This window comes from Cervus canadensis, chromosome 6, assembly GCF_019320065.1.
Source record: "Cervus canadensis isolate Bull #8, Minnesota chromosome 6, ASM1932006v1, whole genome shotgun sequence".
Lineage (NCBI taxonomy): Eukaryota > Metazoa > Chordata > Mammalia > Artiodactyla > Cervidae > Cervus > Cervus canadensis.
In genome coordinates this window covers 5795437-5820917 of record NC_057391.1, presented here as the reverse complement: position 1 = coordinate 5820917, position 25481 = coordinate 5795437, and the positions used below count along the sequence as shown (strand labels likewise).

The 25481-nt window shown below is 41.2% G+C and overlaps 1 long non-coding RNA gene and 1 other non-coding gene across 2 annotated transcripts; both read left to right on the top strand.

Annotated features, from left to right (window-relative positions):
- Positions 1–55: 55 nt before the first annotated feature.
- On the top strand, positions 56–25481 carry LOC122442978. The gene is made up of 3 exons (XR_006269862.1): positions 56–121; positions 24606–24679; positions 25433–25481. It is a non-coding gene; the product is annotated as an uncharacterized LOC122442978 (long non-coding RNA).
- On the top strand, positions 6614–6720 carry LOC122444415. The gene has a single exon (XR_006270257.1). It is a non-coding gene; the product is annotated as a U6 spliceosomal RNA (small nuclear RNA).

Here is a 25481-nt window from a genome sequence, read left to right as displayed (position 1 = left end):
TTTTTTTTTTTTTTTTTTTTTTAAGGAAGTTGCCAAACTCTTTCCAGCATGGTTCCACCATTGTAACTTCTCACCAGTACAGTATGAGAGTTCCCATTCTTCATCCTTCAGCCAACACTAGGTATGATCATTTTTTAAAAAAATCTTTGCCATTCTAATGGGTTTACAGTGGTTGAATGAAATCACATTGTGGTTTCAATTTGTATTTCCCTAACATTGTTCTCTTTCTGTGTTTGTTTCTTGTGTTTTCTTAGTGAAGCATCTGTCCAAAAATGTTGCCCATTCTTGACTGGACTTTTGTTTCCTTTTTATCAGGTTTTAAAAGTTCTTTGTGTGTTCTGGAAACAATTCTTTTATAAGATACGTTCTTTGCAAATTTTTCTCCCACCAGTTTTTGTCTGCTTCAAAAAGCAGACATTTTTTATTTTAAAAAGTATTTATTTATTTATTCATTCTGGCTGTGCCAGTTCTTAGTTGCGGCACTCTGGATCTTATAGGATCTTTGTTGTGGCATGCAAACTCTTACTTTGTGGCATTTGGGATCCAGTTCCCTGATCAGGCAATGAACCTTGGCCCCCTGCATTGGAAGCATGGAGTCTTAGACACTGGACCAAGAGGGAAGTCCCCAGACATTTTTTATTTTCATAATATTCAATGTATAAATTATTTCTTTTATGAATTATGCTTTTACTGGTAGTATCTAGAAACCTTTGTATAACCCAAAGTCACCATGAGTTTCTATGCTTTCTTCTAGAAGTTTTTTTTTATTTAGTTTTAGGTTTTACATTTAAGTCTATGATCTATTTTGAGTTGTGTGTATAGTATGAGGTAGGGCTCAGCGGTAAAGAATTTGCCTGCAGTGCTGGAGACACAAAAGACGTGGGTTCGATCCCTGGGTTAGGAAGATCCCCTGGAGGAGAAAGTGGCAACCCACTCCAGTAATCTTGCCTAAAGAATCTCATGGACAGTGGAAACTGGTGGGCTATAACCCAAAGGGTTGCGAAGAATCAGACATGGCTGAGCGTGCACACACACACACATACGGCTCAGACTCCGCTTTGTTTTTCTCTTTGCATATGGATATTGAGTTATTCTGGCGTTATCTTTCTATACTGAACTGCTTTTGGAATTTTGTGAAAAATAAGTGATTGATATAGGTATGGGCTTATTTTTGGTCTCTCCATTCAGTTTCATTTGTCTGTTTATCTAACTGTGTCATTATCATCCTGTCTTGATTATGGTAGCTTTGTAACATCTTGAAAGTGGATAATTTAATTTCAACAAATTTTTTCAAAGATGGTTGTCTAGTTTTGGTCTTTTGTACTACAATATGAATTTTAGAATCAGTTTGTCAATTTCTACAAAAAAGCTTCCTAGGATTTTGGTTGAAATTCATCAAATCTACAGTTTGGGAAGGAATGGCATTGTACTAATAACTGAGTTTTCAGACCCATAAACACAATTGATCTGTCCATTTATTTGTAACTTATAAATTTTCTTTTAATAAAATTTATAGTATGCAGATGTTCAACATTTCCATTAGATTTATCTTTAAATATTTTAACTATTTTATGCTATAGTAATTGGTATTGTTTTTTACACTTTCAATATTTGATTGTCCATTGCTAGTATATAGAAATAAAATTGATTTTCATAGATTATGCATGTATCTTGCAACCTTGCCAAACTCACCTTTTTATTTTAGTAGCTTTCTTATAGACACACAGCGTTTTCTGTGTATGTATGTAAATAGCTTTATTTCTTTCTTTCCAATCTGAATGTTTTTTATTTCTTTTCCATTTTATTTGTTTATTTTTGCCTGATTGCACTGCCCTCAATGGCAATGTTGAATAGAAGTGTTGAGAGTGGTCATCTTTGTCCTGTTTCTGATCTTAGGAAGACACTGGTCAGTCTTCCATCAAGTATGATGTTAGCTGTACATTTTTGTAAATGGCTTTTATCAGGTTAAGGAAAATCCTTTTATTCCTAGTTTGCAGAGAATTTATATAAAGAATGGATGCTGAGTTTTTTAAAAATGTTTTCTTCATTTATTGAGATGATCACATAAAGTTGTTTGGTTTTTAATTTGTTTATTTGGTGAATTACATTGATAGATTTTTCAAATGTTAAACCAATCTTGCATTTCTAATGTCTGTTTAAAATTTTTGCATACATATTCATGAGGTATATTACACTGTAATTTTCTTTTCTTGTAATGTCTTTATCTGGTTTTAATGTCAGGGTTATGTGGCCATATAAACTGAACTAGGAAACATTTTCGTCATCTTCAATTTTGGGGGGAGAATTTCTGTGGGGTCAGTTGTCTTAGAGTTATAATAGAGTCCTCTAGGATTAATATTCCTTAAGTGTTTGGTAGAGTTTATGAGCAAAGTCATGTGGACCAAGTTTAACTATAAATTCAATTTCTTTAATAGATATAGAGCTATTCAGATTATCTATTTCTTTTTATGTGTGCTTTTTGTGGGTCTTTCAAAGGATTTTTCCCTTTCATCTATTAAACTTACTGACATAAACTTATTCATAATACTCCACTGTTACCCTTTTAATGTTTGTAGAATCTGTGGCAATTTTACTTTTACTATTCCTGACATTGCTAATTTTTGTCTTTCTTTTTTTACTAATAAGGATTGTCAATTACATATATTAATCTTCCCAGAGGACTGGCTTTGGATTTCTTCAATTTTTTTTGTTTTCTGTTTTCTATGTCACTGATTTCTGCACTGAAGTTTATTATTTCCTTTCTTCTGTTTATCTTGGGTCTCACTGACTCTTTTCTAGTTGTTTTTTTTTTTTCAAGATGAAGGTTAGATCACTAATTTGAAAGTATTTAAAAATATTTCTTGCTAAAATAGTGCTATAACTTTCCACCAAGTACTGTTTTAGTGGCATCCCATCAAACTTGATATATTGTTTTCTTTTTTTTTTAGTTCCAACTAATTTCTAATTTTCCTTTTTATTTCCTTTATTACAGTTATTTTGAGAAGCATTTAATTTCCAAATATTTAGGGATTTTTCAGAGATCTTTCTGTTATTAATTTCTAATTTGATTCCATGTGGTCAGGCAACATACCATAATCCACTTGGTATTTTTCCCTGGCCTTACATAATTTTCTTACATGCTGTGTTGATCAATATTTGGCTGAAACTCAAGGAAAACTCTCTGTATATTGCTGGATTTCTCTCTTGGCAGCTCCCCCTTCTCCAGTACCCCATCCTGCAAACCTCGCTGCCTTTGTCCCCTCAGATTCTTCCTCTATCTTTTCAACTCAGGAAGCCCCCTAGGCTCTGCCTGGGTCCCTCCTTCCTGTCCCACAACCCGGAAACCCTTGTCAAGGCAGAAATCTGGAGCAATCATAGAGCTCATGCTTTTCCCTCTCAGCTTCTTATATATCACTGTTTTTCATTGCCTTGAAATCTGTCGCTTCATGTATTTTGTCCTCTTTTATGTCCATTTCAGGTAGAAGGGTAAACCTGATCCCTGTCACTCCACCTTAGCCAGAAGCAGAGGTTTTGAGGGGAGAGCTAGCTAGCATCTCAATCTTTTTCTTGAAACGTCTCCCTCTTGCTTGCTCTAATGATTACAAAATGACTGCTCTATCACTAAGCATTATCTTTACATTTAAGGCAGGATTTAGTGCCAGCCATGCCTGTTCATTTCATTACAAATGCAAATATTTTCCCAGAAGTTCCCTACCCTTGTATCTCATTGGCCATAATGAGGTCATCCTTATCTGTGAATCTGAGAAAGCAGGAAACAGCATTGTCATGACTGGCTTGAGCTAGGTATGATTTATCGGTAGATGTATTGCTACCCTGAAAGAACTGGAGAAGGAGAGAGAGAGAAATATTGGATGTTGGATAGATAGCCAACAGGTTCTAGCTCTGAGGCAACTACCAGTGTCTTCTGCAGAAAGTAAGATCAGCATGACTGCCCTGCACATAACCCCCAGAGACGCCCCTGACAACTGGCTGCTTTCCAGCCTTTCTATAGCTGATTTTAAAAGTTTCTGTGTCCTGGGGACAAGGGATAACATTCCAGTGCTCTTTGAGGGATACCTCTTACCTTCAAGAGGTCTTTGAAGCTCTAAAATATTAAACCAAGGAGAAATCATCAATTGAATGCTAATTGTTCAAACCTCCGTGTTGAGACTTTCTGTTACTTGCTTCTAAATAAGTTAAAATTGCAAGTGGACATACCATCCAAGTGATGCCTACTTCACTAACTTCAAAGGTGACCTTGGAAGATTTCTTACAGCCCATCTGAGGAGACATTGCTTTGTTTATCCTGTAGGCTTGGCTCAGAGGTGATCAGTGAGAAAGGAGACCCAGTTAGTTCCTTCCCAGCCATCATGGCAAGTTCCAGACAAATGGATGCAGCAGTTCACAAGCCTGCAAGCCTGACTTTTAGAGCAAGGAGACATTTTATTTGGTCAAGGGGGCATCCTTCTGTGGGAATGCTTGGGTTTTCATGTTTGGCCCTTGGCAGAGCCTCCAGGCACTTGAGTGTTAACTTCACAGACAGAAAAGCAATTATTTTTACACCAACATTTTAAGTCCTAAGATTGACTTATAGGTGTCAGGAAAAAAGGAAAGTAGTCTTATCTTTACCTAGTGAAGACATACTTGATCTGCTTCACAATTGAGTCAGGTAAAGATACTTATTGAGTGAAGACAGGCAAATAGTCTCTCTTCCCTGGATACTCAAACTAATTCCCCATGGGGCTTAACATTTTTTTAGTTCATGAAACAAATGGATAAGTTTTCAACAGAATTTCCTGCTTTGGCCGGTCTGGCTGAGAAAGATTCTTAAGTCTGTAGCACCCTAAGTTTTGAGTGGTTAAGCATGAACTCCACAATTGAGCAGTCTCTATGGAAAAAAGGCCTGGAAGGGATATCTGGCTTGGGAGAGGACTGGAAGAGAGAGGTCTGGTTCAGAGGACAGTACTCAGCTGAAGGAAGAAAAGATGGCATCAGAGGAGAATTAATAGGCTGATTCATGTTGATGCATAGCAGAAGTCAACACATTGTAAAGCAATTATCCTCCAATTAAAGAAGAAAAAGTCAAATCAAATAAAATATAGCATATATGGGGGGAGAAAATAAGCACTCCATTGAGTAGCACTTCTTATATTAATTATTAAGGATTGGCTAAATTATGCTGTAATGACAGACAAGCCCTGAATCTCAAAGGCTTTATACAACAAAAGTTCATTTGTCTCTCATGCCAAGCCCTTTATGGGCCCAGGCATTTCTCTAGGATAGTTGTCCTCTGCATGGGGACTGAGTTGTCCAGGCTGCTTCTATCTTTTGGACCTTCCATCTCACGGTTGCCTCAGTAGGGCAAGAAAAAGCCTGGAGAATCACACACGGGTGATTCCCTGTCTCAGCCTGGAAATGGTGTGCACCATGACAGTGGCCATCACAACTAGTCACGCGGCCCTGTTCAACTTCAAGGAACGCAAAAGCTGAGAAGTGCAGCCTTCCGCAGGCCTGGATGACAAAAGGAATCCGATATTGGTAGATAGGGTGATGTCAAACAGACTACTCTAATTTGTAGAACTTCTCTTAGGGAACTGTTCTGTGCCAAGTTGTCCCTGTTTAGAGTTTCTTCCCAGAAAGGGCTTTGGGCAGCTTTATGGTTGGAGGAGGTGTCAGGGACTTATTTTGAAACTGCATTTACATAGCCAGAAACAATTATATAGATCTGATATTTACTTTGGGCAACTTTGGAGGATGCTGGTGAGAGCTGTGAGTGAGCAAACCCCCCAGTCCCACCTCTTTTCCTCTCCTGCGTCTTGTCACTCACGGTGCCCCAGCTGAGGCAGTGAGCATGGACACTGGTACCATTCAAACCCCCTCAAAGGGCAGGTCACCCATGGGCCCTCCTGGGCAGGGAGGCCCGGGGAAGTTGTGCAGGCCACCCGTGAGACCCTGGCTCTCACAATAAGGCACCTCCGTCTGTGCTGCTCCTTCTTTTCAACTTCTGTTTCTTCAAACATCAGTTCCACACATTTTCATCCCAGTAAATGCATCTTCTCGGGAAAGGCCACCGGAAAAGGGCAATCAGTAGATGAGATGACGGCTGCGACTCTCGGAGCTCATCTCCTGCCAGGGGAGGGTCTGTGCGTGAGTGTCCAGAGCAGCACTTAGGCAGTTTTCTCAGCAGGAAAAGACGGCTGAGCACTCAGCCCAATCAATGAGCTGGGAGGAGGGCAGACAGGAAGACGCACAGCCGGATGATTCATGGCCCCTCCACCCTGGGAGGCCCTTTTCAGTCTCCGGGCCCGGAACAGCCTCAGTGGCCCTCGAGGTCGTGTCTTGACCGGTTTCTGACCCTGCCAGATCTGGTCACCAGACGTTGGTGCTTTGCGTGGTCCCCTCCTGGCTCAGCCTGCCCTGCCCACAGAACTGTGACATTTTATGGGTCTGCCTAAAGAAATGAAGACCAAATACACGTGTCCTTTGTGTTCCTTTTGTGCTAGTCCCTACGTAAGCAGATCTTCCTTCTTCCTCCATGTCCACTCACCCAGGGCAAGCCTCTCTGGTTATCATGCCCAGTCTTGGAAATTTCTACTTAAATGTTCCTGTCTTCGTGCTTACTTTGGCACCACGGATGCTAAAATTGGAAGGATACGGAGAAAATTAGCATGGCCTCTGGGCAAGGATGACATACAAATTCGTGAAGTCCTCCGTATTTTTTTCAGTTAAGGGATAGACAAAACAATTAGATGTTAAAATATGGTATCAAAAGCAGTAATCATGAGGGGAAAAGAGTACAGATCAGAGTATTTTTAATGCTTTTGAAATTAGGAGTTCAACAACTTAATAACAATCATATATGTGTGTGTGTATGTGTGTGTATTTATATATAGAAAGAGACAGAGAGACTGCTATACAAAAAAACCTCATGGTAACCACAACCTAAAAATCTATAATAAATATACACACTCAAAAGAAAAAGGGATCTAAATACAACACTAAAAATAGTCATCAAATCACAGGAGAAGAGAATAAATGTTCCTGCCTCAGTTTCATTCCCTGAGTGAAATCTCTGTTATTCTGAAACCTATTCTGGCAAATGGATAATAATTAACAAGTTTTCTCGGTTATCAGTTAATGAATTATTCAACACAATTAATTTTAATTCTACAAATATATTCGTCCACCCATTTATCTACATTTCCCCTTTACTCAATAACATTTTTAAGTAAAATGTTATATGTAAAATATTCTGTTGGTGCCCTAGGGGGTAGTGGGGGAAAAGAAAGTGATTAAGCAGAGCTAGTAGAAAGTATCCAAGGGTTTCTGGGCAGCATGCCAACAGTGACCATTCTAGGAAGTGACTTGTAAACTGCCATTGTATTAGCCAGACTACCCAAAGCTGTCTGCAGACACAGTGTGACCCTATCAGCCCTTCTTCCTCTGAAGCTCAGGGGAAGACACAGCTCCATTTTTTTTTTTTTTTTTGAAACTTTTTGTCCATTATGAGGAGTTGCATTTTAAAGCCGGATTCTGGAATTTCATTAACTTTCAAAATCATAATCAGGCCTAAAGATTAATTCTATTGGGAAAAAATAGAGAAAAGGATGAAAAGAACTTTATCTAAAGACAATTAAATAGGAGCATGTAGTATTAACCATTCACAGTATTAGTAACACAGATGCAAATGACTCCAAAACACAAGAAATTGTTTGATAAAGCAGAGAGTCAGTGTACTGTGAAACAAAAGTAATTCAAAAGAATCTTTAGATTAGATGTGGAAAAGATGAAAAAAAGTAATGAATATGTATATTATGTATACACACAAACACACACACATATGTATATATTGCTATTAACATTCACTAAGGAAAAACAGAGTTCACTTAATACATTTTTCCCAAAAGCTGTTATGAAGCCAGTGATGCATCTTCTATTGACAGCATCTCAGAACTGAGGGAACAGGGTACTTCTGTCATCAATATGTGTTAACACACTGGTCCTGGCTCTAAAACTGCAACCATTTCCAAGTTAGACAGGGAAAATAAATCAATATGGCCTGAGGAAATTCTGCAGGCAGAAATGTTTACTACGACCACTAAGCTGAATTACTGATTTTAATGGGATTATCTCAGGGAAAGACATACACTTTATGATTTAAAAAGGAACAAGTACCTTGTAGCACTGTGGAATCTTTGAGTTTAAAAGACCTGAGGAAGTTTCTCTTCCTAGTTCCAGTATTGCTTCTGTTAAGCCCCTAAGTGTTGTAACAATGTCTACATAAATATTGGTTGCCAGAATATCCAGGTCAAGTTGTAATTCAGTTCAGAAAAAATAATAAGACTCAAACTCTCTTTATCATTTATAATGAAGCTTGACTGTGAACCACAGAGAGCTAAAATAATAGCAATTTAAGGAAGGCAGACATGACATTTTCATGTTATTCTGACAACTGGGGTACATAAAGTCCACAGAGGACCAGGATTCCTCTACATTTCCTTATAACTCAAGTTGGTGGCTAGAGCTCCAGCCATCACATCTGCATCCCAGGTAGCAGGTTGGAAGGCAGACAAAGAAGAGAGGAGTGGAGAGCACATTATAGCTTTTGCTTAAAGAACGTTCCCAGGAGTTGCCAAAAGACATTTCAACATATGTCTGTCTGTTCACCAGGCTTTAGTCACACGGTTATGCTGAACTTCAAGGGACTAAGAGAAATATTTTTATTTGGGGTGGAGAGGTGGCTAGAGCACAGCTAAAAATGAGAACTCTCTTAATGTGGAAGAAGGGAAGAATGAACAGTGAGGGGGAGATAACATTTTCTGCAAACCTCTTTGCCAGCTCTTAAAATTGGTGGTTTGTTTGGTAATTGAAAAAGTCAGTTAAAGCAGGAAATCACAAAAAAGAGCCTTACACATTAATGATATTTACTGTAAGTGTTCCTTAGAACGTCTTTTAGATTTATTACTTTCTTTAACTACAAGGCTGCTAATGACAGTCAGTCTTGCATTTTTCTAAGCAACTATCTCTTTGGCTCTTTAAATTTATTTGACTGTGATAGGTCTTAGTTGTGGCATCCCTAGTTCCCTGACCAGGGATGGAACCCGGGCCCCCTGCATTGAGTAGGCAGAGTCTTAACCACTGGACTACCAGGGAAGTACCCACTTTGGCTTCTTGAAAGAGAAGCAGAAAGCTTCCAGATTGGCGAGCTTGGAGGGACATGGAATTGCCATGCCCTTTCCCCATACTTTGTCCTGTACATCTCCTCCATCCTACCACTTCTGAGTTATATCCTTTTATTACAAACCTGCAATCAAGTCTTTTATGACTGACTCATGTAGCTCAAAAAACACCACAAACATCGTCAGTACCTCTGGCTGCAGAAGAGCCGAAGGTGAAACTGCAATAAGACTGACTGAAGGGTTCATGTCTGTTTCATTTGTCTGATTGGAAAACCGTGCTGTAAGAACAAAGATGGCCAGGACAAGGTAAATGGTGGGACAGCAGTTTCTTGATCCTGAGCAGCTTCAGCGTCAATGACAGTCACCCCTTTCTGACCCAGTGGGTGGTACATGCTATCAGAAACCTTACCGGAGACAATAGCCAAAAGCAAGATTTGATTGTGAAGATGGAGAAACAGGGGCTGGCAAATGCATCCCTACTTTTAATAAAATGAGTTCTGAGGTTGAAAAAAGGGGCAAGAAGCTGATTCTGAAATTTCCTAGTGACATACCTTAGCTGTGAAAGACCCTTCCCACCTAATATCTTCATTTTGGGAATCTGTTGCATGGAGTTTTTCCATCTGTAATATGTGAGATTACCCACTCCAGTATTCTGCCCTGGAGAATTCCATGGACTGTAAAGTCCATGGAGTTGCAAAGAGTCAGACATGACTGAGCAACTTTCACTTCCACAAGTGTTTGGAGATGGATAAATACAGATGAAGAAATATATGAATCTTTTATATAATAGAATTAGATGCTTATAAGCTAAAAAGTGAAAGTACTTTAGTATTCTCTTGTTTCTTTGCTTTAAAACTGTAACACTCTGGTTTGCCTTCATCTCCATGGATACAAAGTATGTTTAAGTAATATATTGTACTTACTATGGCAGAAATAACAAAGTCTTCTCTTTGAGGGGAAAAAAGCAGCAGGAACTTAAAGACCTTAAGCCCCTCAAGACATGATCCTTTGTTGTTGTTGTTCAGTTGCTAAGTCAAGTCCAACTCTGTGACCCCATGAACTGCAGCATGCCAGGCTTTCCTGTCCATCACTCTCCTGGAGTTTGCTCAGATTCATGTCCCTTGAGTCAGTGATGCCATCAAACCATCTCATCCTCTATCGCCCTCTTCTTTTGCCTTCAGTCTTTCTCAGCATCAGGGTCTTTTCTAATGAGTCAGCTCTTCATATCAGGTGGCCAAAGTATCGGAGCTTCATTTTCAGCATCAGTCTTTCCAATGAATATTCAGGGTTGATTTCCTTTAGGATTGACTGGTTGGATCTCCTTGCAGTCCAAGGGACTCTCAAGGGTCTTCTCCAGCATCACAGTTCGAAAGCATCAGTTTTTCATTGCTCAGCCTTCTTTATGGCCCAACTCTCACATCCATTCATGACTACTGGGAAAACCATAGCTTTGACTATATGGACCTTTGTTGGCAAAGTAATGTCTCTGCTTTTTAATACACTGTCTAGCTTTGTCATAGCTTTTCCTCCAAGGAGCAAGTGTCTTTTAATTTTATAGCTGCAGTCACTGTCCACAGTGATTTTGTAGTCCAAGAAAATAAAGTCTGTCACTGTTTCCAGTTTTTCTCCACCTATTTGCCATGAGGTGATGGGATCAGATGCCATGATCTTATTTTTTTGAATGCTGAATTTTAAGTCAGCTTTTTCACTCTCCTCTTTCACTTTCATCAAGAGGCTCTTTCATTCCTCTTCTCTTTCTGCCATTAGGGTGGTGTCATCTGCATATCTGAGGTTATTGATATTTCTCCCTGCAGTCTTGATTCCTATTTGTCATTCATCCAACCTGGCATTTCACATGATATATTCTGCATAGAAGTTAAATAAGCGGGGTGACAATATAAAGCCTTGACGTACTCCTTTCCCAATTTGAACCAGTCCATTGTTCCATGTCTGGTATGGCCAAGTAGTATTCATATAAATATATGTGTATACACACACACACACACACACACACACACATTCAAATATATGGATAAAAAGATGTTATATATATGTAATCACATCTTCTTTATCCATTCATCTATTGACAGACACTTAGATTGCTTCCATAACTTGCCTATTGCAAATAATGTTGCTATTGGGGTGCAGGCATCTTTTTGAATTAATGGTGTTTTTTTCAGATATATCCAGCAGTAAAATTGCTGGGTCATATGTTGGTTCTACTTTTAGTTTTTTTGAGAAACCTCCATATTGTTTCCACAATGGCTATACCAATTTACATTCCTACCAAAAATGTATAATTCTCTTTTCTCCACATCTTCACCAACATTTGATATTTGTTTTGTTGTTGTTGTTTTGATGATAACCATTCTGACAGGGAGCAGTGACTTTTGAGGCAAGCCTACTTAGAGGCAATATATGAAAGAAAAGTCAAACTTAAAGTACAGTACCTCCATACAATGAAATACCAATGCTCTAAAAAGGACTTAAGAGATCGTTTCAATTCTTAAAGTCAAGTGAGTATTTATCCTCTTTTATGAGGATATTTTCCATATAGAAAGTTTTTTTTTGAAAGAAGTTTTCTGTTACCTAAAGTCACTAACTCCTCTTGGGCCACTCACTCCTTTGAGAATCTGATGAAAGCGTGAGGCCTTCTCCGTAGAAAATTTAGATAGCCCCACTCATGAAAATCTTGCCTATCCTGGATCATAGATCCTGCAAGAATCCCTGGCTTCCAGCCCTTCTTTAATTTACACATGAGGAGACTAAGCTCCAGGAGGCGAGTGGATTTGCCAACAGTGGTGGAAGGAGTCTGTGATGACCGGCTGCGGTCTGCCTCTCCTGCAGCCCAGCCACAGACCCCTAACCAGACGGGGGCACATCCCAGAACAGAGCTCGGTGCGTGGCCAGCATCCTCCAGAGGCGCTGCGGGGTGTGGTATCATCTCTTCTTCCCGACTCCCTTATTTCTATAAAGAAATTCCCGTTGACCTAGGCACCCAGGTGTGAAATCCTCGGCCCCAGGTGTGAAATCCTCGGCCCCAGGTGTGAAATCCTCGGCCCCCTTTCCCCTCCCTCCTCCTCACCCTGTGTAGCAGTCACCGAGTCCTCTGACTCCCACTCTGCACCAGCTCTCCTCTCAGACCACCCCCACCACCTTGCCTTTCTTCCCGTCATCCCTTCTCACAGCTCTGCCTGCATTGTGGCAGCTATCTCTCAACTTGCAAGTCTCAAGCCTCAACTCAGCCAGTTTAACCTCCCCCAAGCCTACCTCACACCATGTTTCTGCCCTGCTCAGAAACTGCTTGGGATCCATTTCCCAGTGAGTCTCCTGAGGCCCAGTAGGTGACATGTCAAAACCAAGGCCGCACGGCTGGTGGCTGGAACCCTGGAACTCCAGAACCCAGGCCTATTTGTTTCAAATGCACTGCCCTTCAAGGATCAACCCTGGCTAAGTGGTATCAGGACCAACTGGGGAGTTTGATGAAATTGCAGATTTCTGAGCGATGATGCAGTCAGAATCTCCAGGGAATATGTGTCTTCAATAAGCTCTAAAGATATTTCCAAGAATTAGTTGTATGTGGGAATTACTTCACTGTGGGAATATAAGTAGTATTAGATAACCAATACTACATCTAATACTAATAGATGTAGTATTTGATAACCAATAAGTTTATTTAAAAACCCATTCATCAGTTCAGTTCAGTTGCTCAGTCGTGTCCAACTCTTTGCGACCCCATGGACTGCAACACGCCAGGCCTCCCTGTCCATCACCAGCTCCTGGAGTTTACTCAGATTCATGTCTATTGAGTCGGTGATGCCATCCAACCATTTGTCCTCTGTTGTACTCTTCTCCTCCTGCCCTCAATCTTTCCCAGCATCAGGGTCTTTTCAAATGAGTCAGCTCTTCACACCAGGTGGCCAAAGTATTGGAGTTTCAACTTCAACATCAGTCCTTTCAATGAATATTCAGGGTTGATTTCCTTTAGGATGGACTGGTTGGATCTCCTTGCAGTCCAAGGGACTCTCAAGAGTCTTCTCCAACACCACAGTTCGAAAAGCATCAATTCTTCAGCACTCAGCTTTCTCTATAGTCAAACTCTCACATCCATATATGACTACTGGATAAAACATTACCTTGACTAGACAGACCTTTGTTGGCAAAGTAATGTCTCTGCTTTTTAATATGCTGTCTAGGTTGGTCATAACTTTCCTTCCAAGGAGCAAACGTCTTTTAATTTCATGGCTGCAATCACCATCTGCAGTGATTTTGGAGCCCCCCCCAAAATAAAGTCTGCCACTGTTTCCACTGTTTTCCCACCTATTTGCCATGAAGTGATGGGACTGGATACCATGATCTTAGTTTTCTGAATGTTGAGCTTTAAGCCAACTTTTTCACTCTCCTCTTTCACTTTCATCAAGAGACTCTTTAAGTCTTCTTCCCTTTCTGCCGTAAGGGTGGTGTCATCTGCATATCTGAGGTTATTGATATTTCTCCTGGCAATCTTGATTCCAGTTTGTGCTTCATCCAGCCCAGCTTTTCTCATGATGTACTCTGCATACAAGTTATTAATTTATTGGTTATCTAACACAGCACATATTAGTAATAGTTCAGACACCATTGCTACTTTCATTTATCGTAAGCATTGTTGAAATAAATAGCCTGCTTGTGACTGCAAATCTGGAAGCCCAGAAAAGGAGGCCACTGGCTGGTGTTCATTTGTTTGAAAGGTTAGTGACATGGCTGCAACTGCTTGGAAATATTTATTTTTCATCCAGTTATACTTAGCAAAGGCGCAAAGCAGCAGCTAATGCTTCATTGCCATTTCTGCCAAACTGCTGAATCCACCTGTGAGTCATGAGCTTTGTCACTTAGTCCAGTCTCCTGTGAATCAGAGCCAGAGTCCCTGAACCTCTTTCCTCAGAGACTTTCATAGCCAGACTCATCTTTCCCTTTCTACAGCATTCAGACCCTTCAAAGCTGTTCATCACAATGCACACATCCTACACAGACCATGGATTCCACGCCTAAAAAGTTCAAGTCTTCAAAGGAACCTCAAGGGTTCGGGAAGGCTAAGATAAGCAGTATGTGGGCAAACTAAAGAGACTGGGTGAGTTGAAAGGGAGACATACACCGGTGGGCTGAGCTCTCCGGTTGAGACTAAATGTCTCCGGACATGTTTGGCGAGTCATGGTTATCGATGCAGGCTGGTGGATCCCAGCCAAACCACATACCCCTTTAGGTGCTTCATATAAACTAGGTCTCCTGGGCATGCCAAGGTCCCTGAAACTTCCTCTCTCAGTGCCAGACCTCTCTCCTCACACCTGGAAGACTAGGCTGTCTGTGAAAGAAGAGTAAGTATCCGGAGGGGTCGAGTCTGCCAACAGAGAGTTAAGCTAATCAGCTCATCCCCAGACTACACAGGGCGTGAGGGAGCATTGTGAGGTGGGAGAAATAGTCTACCCTTTGGTCAGGTGGTGGTCACACAGATACCTCCATTTGTAAAAATTCACGGAATGATACACTCAGAAAGCGTAAATGTTATTGCCAATATAAATTGTACTTCAATAAAACTGACTTTAAAATCATACATTAACTAAGCACAATTTAATTGTTTAAGGTTAGAGAAAAGATATATAGGTTAAGAGTGAAGCAAAGGGTTATAATAAAATAAAATAATGAAAAAGCATTATACTTTCTTATAAACTATAGTTGATAGCAACTTCAACATATTTTGAATGAGTCAAATATTACAAAGACACACTAATCTAGAGATTTGTCATTATTTACACTTCTTTCTTTTCCTATTTTCTTGTTTACAGTCTGTCTTTCTCACTACATTTTCAGCTCCATTAGGATGTGGACCATAGTTGTTTTTTCCACTGAAATATCATCTGTCACTTAATTTATATAATACCTGAGGCACAATCAAAGTTCAATAGATATTGGGTGGTACCATATGAAACTGCAGCTTTCATAGATAAAGAACAATTCAATATTAGCAGTTTCATCTGGTTCAGTCTAATACTTGTTGAACAGATGAGATTTCTCCCATAAGGTATTGATTTCTAAAGAAGTCACAGAAACACACTCCCAGTATTGCAAAATTATTTCTACCAATGTTATAAAACTTCTTTTTTTTTTAACACTTCTGACTTGTTTCACCCAGAATTTTCATAGACTGTAAGAGACCTCCAAGAATTCCTTCTTGTTTACCACTTACACCAGTGTCTCATATTGCTGGAGTTTTAGAAGTTTATCTCAACACGAATTCCACTGTTTCTACTGGCACCATAAGTCTATTTTCTCTTATTTTATCTTGCCTGAGATTGGAAGGCTGGCTACCATTCTATAGTTGCTATTGAATTCATCAAGGAGTGTTTAACATCTATTACAAGCCAAGACTGTGGTAGGTGTATAAAAATGAATAAGGCACAATGTTTACTATCCAGGAACTCACAGTTAAATAGAAAGTTAATATTTGACACAAATTCATCTCTCCAGGAAGAAGGAGAAAGAAGGTGATAAGTTCCATGAATGAAGCATTAAGTGTTGTAGGATATCCTTATGGGAGAAAATAGGATGTAAGACCCTACATCACAGACAATATGAAACCCATATATGATTAAGATAGGTGTGTGTTTAAATGTGTCCATGCACACCTTGAGAGAAAATAGAATGCTTTTATAATTTAGGATCAGAGTAGGTCTTTCCAAGGAAGGTAAAACAAAACCCAAAAGTATTAAATAGAAAAAAATAGCATAAAAACTTAAAATTTCTTTACAGTGAAAGACATCATAAAGTTCAGAGATGAGTGACAATTCTTGGACACAGCAGTTTCATTTCTAGGAATCTATCCTATAAATACACTTCACAGATATGTGGAAAAAGTTAGTCACTTAAATGTTGCTTATAACTATAAAATACCTGGAAACCACTCAAGTATTCAGCATAAACTGTGGAGCATCCACACAGTAGACTATTGGGTGATTGGAAGGATGAAGAAGACCCCTATGTATGGATATGGAGTGATCACCAGCAGATCTACAGTGTAAATTAAGAGAAAGACTAAGGTCATAACATTTTTTTTTATTGTTTGCTACATTTTATGTAAGAAAAGCAATGAAAAGACTATAGAAACAATTTTGTTCATGTTTACAAAATGAAGACCAGGAAAGGAGATTCCTACAGGGGATGGGGAGGAACAAACTAGAGGATAGAGGTAGAGATGAGACTTTGCTCTGTTTACCTTTCTGAATAGTTTTGACTTTTGAATCTTATAAAATATAGTATCTATTGAATCTTAAATTAGAAAGATAAATGACATTCTAGGGAAACTACATAAAGGATTAACAGCCATGGTATGGACTGAGTGCTTGTATCATGGAATGTTGAGAACTGTATGTGTTTGTCCCCCCTTGATTCACAGATTGAAATCTTAACCCTTAATGTGATGGGTACTGGGGAGTAGGGACTTTGGGAGGTAGGTCATGAAGTTGGAGTTCTCATGATGGCACTGATGTTGTTCAACCACCAAGTCATGTTCGATCTCTGCGCCCCATGAACTGCAGCACACCGGGCTTCCCCATCCTTCACTATCTCCCAGAGTTGGCTCAAACTCATGTCCACTGATTCGATGATGCCATCCAACCATCTCATCCTCTGTTGGCCCTTCTCTTCCTGCCCTCAATCTTTCTCAGCATCAAGGTCTTTTCCAGTAAGTCAGCTCTTTGCATCAGGTGGCCAAAGTATTGGAGCTTCAGCTTCAGCATCAGTCCTTCCAATGCATATTCAGAGTTGATTTCCTTTAAGATTGACTGGTTTGATCTCCTTGCTGTTCAAGGGTCTCTCAGGAGTCTTCTCCAGTGCCACAGTTCAAAAGCATCAATTCTTCAGTGGTCAGCCTTCTTTATGGTCCAACTCTTACAACCGTACGTGACTTCCTTGGTGGCTGAGTGGTAAAGAATCTGCCTGCAATTCAGGAGACCAGGACTCAATCCCTGGTGTTGGGAAGATTCCCCTGGAGAAGGGAATGGCTACCTGCTCCAGTATTCTTGCCTGGAGAATTCCATGGACAGAGGAGCCTGGAGGGCTACAGTCCATCGGGCCACAGAGAACTGGACACGACTGAGTGACTAACATGATGGCATTAGTGCCCTTACAGACACACTGGGGCTTGTATGTGGGCTCCGCACCCCCGCACCCCACGCTTTCTGTCATGTGAGGACACAGGGAGAAGTCAGCCATTCGCAAACCGGGAAGTGGATCTCATCAGACACCAGACCTGCCAGTACCTTGATCCTGACCTTCCAAGACTGTAAGAAGTAAATACCTGTTGTTTAAGCCACTTCATCTTCCAGCAGCTTGAACTGACTAAGAGAAGCCATGATAAATAATATAAAGTATTAGTCGCTCTTTGCGACCCATGGACTGTAGTCCTCCAGGCTCCTCTGTTCATGGGATTCTCCAGTCAAGAATATTGGAGTGGGTTGCCATTCCCTTCTCCAAAATAGTATAAAAAGTTCACACAAATCAATAAGAAATTTCGATCTGGTAGAAGAACTAGCAAAGGGGACTCACAGAAAAATACTGTCCTCTACTGTTTATCTCTTCTACTCTAAGCACGCTACTCCTGATAGTTCTGATCACCAATGTGTAGTAATTTTTTCCACACCAAGCAATCCTACAACACCAGCTGGTGTCATACAATATAACTCAATCCTGACACTATCTACCTAAAGTTAGCATCAGATCCCATAGGGTAAGTGTTCGGTTCCACAATACTGCCCCCGCCACATTCACACACAATTCAGATGCCATTCACAAGTCCAAGTTGGTTATTAAATCAATCTCCAGCCCTCTAATCATAAGATTGGTTCCCCTGGCAACCAGCCCCCATTTGGGTTTTCCAAATTCACTTAATTAACATAAACTCAGGGGTGGCTGAAAGGCGCTTGTCATGAAAGTCCGAAGGTTTTAGGAATTCTGTGCCAGAAATGGACAAACACCACATTTCTTATTGTAAATCACAATATCAGAGGCAAGAACAGGTAATTTATAGAAGAAAAACAAATAGCAATAAACATAAATATGTAATGATACCATTCTCAGCAGGTACAAATAATTCAAATTGAAACAATAAGAAGATATTTTTCATGAGCCTGATTACCTTAAATTTAAAAGATTGATGATATCAGTGAAGAATGAGAGGACGGGGAAGCAGGAACTTTTTAATACAACTGTTGGTATGAGTATAAATTGGTAGAGCCTTATAGGACTATCTTCAAAATTCCAAATCTAGGAATTTATGCCAAATACACTTACAGGGAAAACCAAGAAATATACTGCAATGGCGTTTATTGCAGCAATGTTTGTAACAGTAAAAATTGAAAACCAGTGTCCAGTATATTACAACACAGCTATACAATGGAAAGACCTTGAAGATATATCAAGTAGATAAAGCAAATTGCAGTAAATTATGGCCAATTTTTATGAGCCAAAAGATTAATGATCTTATATGTGTGTATGAACGTGTATATGGAAAAATCTGGTATAATAGACACTAAATATTAATATGGTTATTTTTGAGGGTGTATAGCCTATAATTCTATATCATTCAAATTTTTTATAACAAACCTGTATTCCTTTAAAACCATAAGAAGATGTTTAAAACTCCAGTTGAAAGTTTAGAGTTAACCTCGTGGAAGAGCTGACATTTCATGCCATCAAAAACTCTGAGCTGAAGAAAACCTTAAAAGTCATCTAATTTTGTGGTTTCCAAATGCATTTTATATTATAATTGCATCAGAAGTACCAGGGAAACTTTTTTGTAAGAAACACTTTTTTTTTCTTTGTCATCGGATCATATCTATAGGTTGTGTAGGAAACTTTTTAAAATTTTATGTATTTATTTATTTTTGGCTTTGCTGGGTCTTCACTGATGTTCAGGCTTTTCTGTTTACAGCAAACGGGGGTCCTCTCTAGCTGCAGTGCGAGGGCTTCTCATTGAGGAGGCTTCTCTTGTTGTGGAGCAAGGGCTGTAGGGCGTGGGGGCTCAGCAGTTGCAGCTCCCGGGTCTGGACCACTGGCTCAGCAGCCGTGGCACATGGGCTTAGGTGCTCAGCAGCATGTGGGGTCCTCCTGGATCAGGAATCAAACCCATGTCTCTTGCGTTGGCAGGCACATTCTTTACCACTGAGCCACCGGGGAAACACAGAGACTTTTTTTTTAATGGGGATGGATTCCTGGTCTCCATTTTCCAGATTATGATTCAGAATTTTGGAGGTGAGGCTGAGAAACTTATTTTTAAAACAATCTCCAGGTGACTATGGTTCTATGCCAGACTTAAAAACTATTTATTTTCACCTCCTATGCAATGCAGTGGGGCTTCCCTGGTGGCTCAGACGTTAAAGTATCTGCCTGCAATGTGGGAGACCTGGGTTCGATCCTTGGGTCGGGAAGATCCCCTGGAGAAGGAAATGGCAACCCACTCCAGTATTCTTGCCTGGAGAATCCCATGGACGGAGGAGCCTGGTGGGTTACATTAGGTCGCAGAGTCAGACATGCCTGAGCGACTTCACTTTCACTTCACTATGCAATGCAGTAGTACTCCTCTGGAAGCCTTGGTGCAGATTGTTTCAGAGATGAATGTTTCACACACCTGTGAGAACCTTGTGGAGGGATCTCATGATCAAGTGTATGTAGGACTTCCTTGCTTCTGCGAAATCTGGGTAAAATTGGTTTCAACCCTAACAATTTCATAGCGTGTTCAGGTTTAAAGTCTTCCCCAAGATATTTGCTAGTTTCAAAGAGAGAGCAGGTGCTTTACGTTGAGAGGGGTTTGGGCCTCTCTCTCAGGCTCTAGGCTCCTGTGAATTCTCACACTGCCTCAGACCTGTGCAACCTTGCCTTGTCACTCTCTCCACCCAGCTGCTTTCCTTGGATTTGTGTTTCCCCATGGCACTTCCCAGGGGCTGATGTTCTGTGTGTCTGTGTGTTGGTCCATTGGCATCTCCCTACTAGAATGTGAGCCTGCATGGGACAGGCACTCTGTCTGCTGTATGAACGCCCCTGTCCTCAGTGGCTCTGATGGCACCTAGCACAGAGGTTTGAGCACTCAAAAATACCTGTTGATACTTGTCTTTCTCTGTCTGGCTTACTTAACTTAGTATGGTCATCTCTAAGGCCATCCTTGTTGCTGTAAATGGCATTATTTCATTCTTTTCTGTGGCTGAGTAATATTCCGTTATATATATGTATCATATCTTCTTTATCCATTCATCTGTTGATAAGCATTTAGATTGCTTCCATGTCTTGGTTATTTTAAATAGCACTGCTGTGAGCATTGGATTCATGTATCTTTTCAGATTAGACTTTTCTCTGGATTGCTTTGCTGTACCTCTGAAACTTTCATGCTATTGTAAATCAAAGGAGGGAAGAAAGAAAGTGAAGTCACTCAGTCGTGTCTGACTCTTTGCAACATCACAGACTGTAGCCTGCCAGGCTCCTCCATCCATGGGATTTTGCAGGCAAGAGTACTGGAGTGGGTTGCCATTTCCTTCTCCAGGGGATCTTCCTGACCCAGTGATCAAACCTGGGTCTCCCGCACTGCAGGCAGACTCTTTACCATCTGAGTCACAAGGGAAGCCACAGTAAATCAACTATACTTCAATTAAACATTTAAAATATTTATAGATATAGGTATAGATGGATGATGGAAGGAAGGAACAAAGAGATGTTCTGACTCTCAAATCCATTCTGTCCTCCCCGGGTCTGCTTCTGTGCCATTCTCCTACCTTCTTACTTCTTGCTGGCTTTACTCTCTCCCCATCTCCCTTTTCTACACACTCCTCCCTCTCAGGAACAAACAGGTTCCTCTTCTTGCTTCTCTCTGTTTTTTAAAGTAGACTTTATTCCTTACAGTGGTTTTAGCCTCACAGCAAAATTGAGCTGAAGTTTCAGAGATTCCCCCTCCACTCCCTACCCCAACATGGGTAGTCTTGCCCGTTATCAACACCCCCACTCCTTGACTTTTTTTTAAATGTATTTAAAAAAATTTTTTTAAATTGGGGGATAATTACTTTATAATATTGTCTTGGTTTCTGCCATACATCAACATGAATCTCCTTGCTTTTTGATAGGAGTTTCCCTCACCTCCTCTAATTCTTTAAAATCTGACATTTCTGCTTCAGAAATCTCTCCAACACAAATTAGATGCATCACAGCATCTCCTCCAATCACAGACAATCTTCTCCATGATAGAGATTCTGTGTCAGAAATAAATATATTTGTATTCATTGAGAGTCCCTTTCTCCATCATCACCACCACTTGGGGAGCTCAGCTTGCCCCTCAGGAGCAGGAGAAACATGTCTGTGTCTGCCTGGTCCACTTGACCTCCCTGGCTGAGGAGGCAGCTTCTGCCTAAACTCCATGGTTCCCAGTTCCTAGTTCGACATCATATGGTTCTTCGTGTAATCTGACATACAGAACTTCTCTTCATTTTTCTGATGCTCTTTACCTGGAATCCTCTGACTTCCAACGCCCTTCTCAGAAGGTAGCCCACATACCTGAACACACCCCAGGTGTAGCTCAAGCTAATTCAAACAACAGTGGGGTTATTCCTTTTGAAGATGTTGCCATGATACTTCTTTAATGCATAAGCTGGCTGGAAGCCAAGAACGTGCTTGTCCTTTTCCTGACCTGAGTTCCAGATCGTTGGGGTTTTATCAACGTGCATATTTTTGTCAGGGATAAAACAGCAGTTCAGATAAAGGTGTGGAAATTCTTATTTTCTCCCTCAGATTACCATAGCCCTGTTCTAGTGTCCAGGTACGGCTCTCTGGGAAATTCAGACTCTATTTTTTCAGATTCAGCAGCCATTGGTGGCGACAATGGTGCTTTCAGAGGAAGCTGCAATCCCCAAAGAACCCTTTGTCTGATTAAACTCCCCCCAAAAAATCTCTACAAAGAACATACACCAAACGTGCTAGCAGTTTTCAATGATTTGATCAGGGAAATACACAACTATTCTCTGAAAATAATTTTTTCTGAATCAGGCTCCCCTCATGATTTCTTGCTTGAGGCAAGTTTAAGAGGCCTCACATTACATTAACTTTGTCTAGAATTGTCAATGCATATAGCTCATTTAAATGGACATCTGTGAAGGCTGCTTGGAGCCAAACTCTGGACTCATCTATCTTCCTGGAAGATGGTCTCTGTGGTGGAGACAAACTGGGGTGGCTCCTGGCTCAGCACCTTCCCAGCTGCCCCCTCAACCTGGGCAGGGCCAGCTGATCCAAGAGAAGAAGCCGCTGGCACAGGCTCTGCCAGTCGAAGAGAGTCTGCCTCGGGCACAGACACGTGGTGTTGAGGCGTCCAGGGTCAGTGCCGTGGAAGAGTCCAGGAGCCCCTGCTACGGCCTGGGTCCTGCCTCCCCCTGGTTCTGCTCTTTCTATTCTTCAGAATCCCTCCTGTAAACCTGGCTTTTACTATGTTGGCCAGAGCTGAACATTAAGCAGGCTTAAATTGCAAAGGGGCCTCTAGGGCCCTGTTGTAGAATTCTAGCACTAGCCCTGTGCACGTCATCATTTTGGTCAGAGCCTTCAGCCACAACTTAGGGTGTGTGCACTTTGCCCGGGACCTGAACTCTGCGTTTCAAACCAGTTCAAGGGATTATCCTAACAATCTATGTATGTTATTATTAGACATTTTAGAAATGAGCCAAGTAAGGCCTTGTGGGTACCCGGGTCAAACAGCTACTAAGAGGTGGAGGCCAAGAAGAACTCAAGGCGTCAGATTTCAGAGCTTTGCTATTAACCAGCACACAGCAATGTCTCTATGAGGGTGTTCAGGCCTAAACCAGAGGACTGCATGCTTGAGCATGCCCAGCACCTTGTGGAAAGCCCTTCTGCCTTGAGCAGGAGTTGGATCAGAAGACCTCCAGGCTTCCACCTCCCTCCCCCCTAAGCAAGAGTCTGAACTTTCTAAGCCAAAACCTCTGTTTCTCTTACTTTGTCTCCTGTGCCATCCTTTGAGATACAGAAAATGATGAACCCTCACGGAGAAAGAGAGATAATAAATAAGTAAATAACACTCCCTAGACCAAAGATGGGCTTCCCTGGTAGCCCAGCTAAGTAAAGAATCTGCCTGCAACGCAGGAGACCCCAGTTCAATTCCTGGTTCGATCTGGTGAGGCAGAGAAGTCGTTTTACAGTAGCTCTTTATTGTTTACAAAGCTTAGTGAATAATGTTTAAGTAACAGGAGTAGTAAGCTTCCCAGTTGGCACCAGTGGTAAAGAACTGGCCTGCCCATGCAGGAGACACAAGAGATGCGAGTTTGATCCCTGGGTCAAGAAGATCCCCTGGAGGAGGGCATGGCAACACACTCCAGTACTCTTGCCTGGAGAACCTCATGGACAGAGGAGCCTGGCGGGCTGCAGTCCACGGGGTCGGAGAGTCAGACACGACTGAGTGACTTAGCACACGCATAGCAGAGCAAGTGTAATAAATGAGTCACCATGATCACTACTCTTTCACGCTCATGGAATGCCAGCAGAGAGCTTTGTGCCAGAAAACAACATATAATCACATTTCTCAAGGAAAGAATTTTTAGCATTGTTTGGCAGAAAAGGCAGAGATAGAGAATATAATCTGTGAAATCCTGTTCACAGTGCACTAAAATTACTCCTTACTGTAGGCCAATTTGCTTGCAAAGAAATGTGGGTAATCCTTGTCCTGGGCAAATTCCATAGTTACTATCTATCTTGTGACCCTTTGTTTTCTTGGAATTGTCATTCGCTACCAGGCCAAAGGATGGGTGTTTACAGCCAGGGCAGGAGGCTGCCAGGGCCCAGCTCTCCCTGCTCCAAGCTGGCCATCGCCATGACTTCAGTTGAACTCTAGGGATGCTGGTGCTGCACAGAGTGCCTCCGTGATGCTCCAGACATCAAGGTACCAGGCAGACACGGGCTGACGCTAGAGACACTGCTGGCTCTGACTGGCTTTTTAAGAATGGAGTCAAAATTGGGATTCAGAGGCCTCTCACTGCCTTTGTGATCAAGACCAAGTCCTTAGCATAGCAGGGCGTCCTCCAGCCACTGGTCAGTTCCCAGTCCCAGGAGTGTCATACCCTCTTCATGTTGCAGGGCCTCCTCCCATGCTGCGCTTCCCACTGGGGGACTTTCCCCTCTCCTCTTTCTTCAGCTATCACTTCTTCCGTCACTGAGTTGGGGAAGGCTTCCCTGACCTCCCAAACTAGTGCACTTTACCCAGTTTCACAGCATCTCATTCTTGTGCCTTGGAGCGCTTATCCCAGCTGCAACTTCACACGGGTGTTTAATTACCTCATGTATGTTGACATCAGATATAAAATGTATGCTCCATAAGAGCAGGGCTGCATTAATTATTGATCACCTCTGTATCCCCAGGGCTTGTTCTCGGTGTGACACGTTGTCAACGCCCAGTTTCAGATATTCATTGAATGATACGTAAAGGATGAATGGTAAGTGGGGAGAAGGTTGTGACCCCAGGGAACTAGGGTATGATCACCGTGAGCTTCCAACCCTGTGATATTGCCCTGTGCATATAGACTGTCTTGGTCTATTCAGGCTGCTATAACAAAATACCATCAACTGAATGGTTTACAAACAGCAGAAACATATTGCTCACAGTTCCGGAGGCTGGAGGTCTGAGATCAGGGTTACAGCACGGTCAGGTTCCAGCGAGGCTGTCTTCTTGGCTGAGACCGCCGACTTCTCATTGTGCCCTCACGTGCTGGAAGGAGCTAGGGAGCTCTTTTGGGGGTTCTGTTTTATAAAGCCACAATTCCAGTCATGCAGGCCCCACCTGCATGGTCTAATCACTTCTCTCAAATGCCCAACCTTCTAATTCCATCATCTTAGGAGTTAGAATTTCATCCTATGAATTTAGGGAGATAAATACCATAGCATATACAGACAGTCTCCAAATTATGATGGTTTGACTTATGATTGTTCAGCTTTTTGATCATGTAAAGGTGAAGCGCTTTCAAAGTAGGAACTGTACTTTGATTTTGAATTTTGATCTTTTCTTGTGCTACTGATATGTGTTATGATACTGTCTCATGACTAGTAAGCAATTGATAAACTTAAAACCATTCTGTGTGCATACAACCATTCTGTTTTTCCCTTTAGTATGGTATTCAATAAATTATATGGGTTATTCAGTACTTTATTATGAAACAGAATTTATGATATATGATTTTGCCCAACTGTAGGCTAATGTTCGGAGAAGGCGATGGCACCCCACTCCAGTACTCTTGCCTG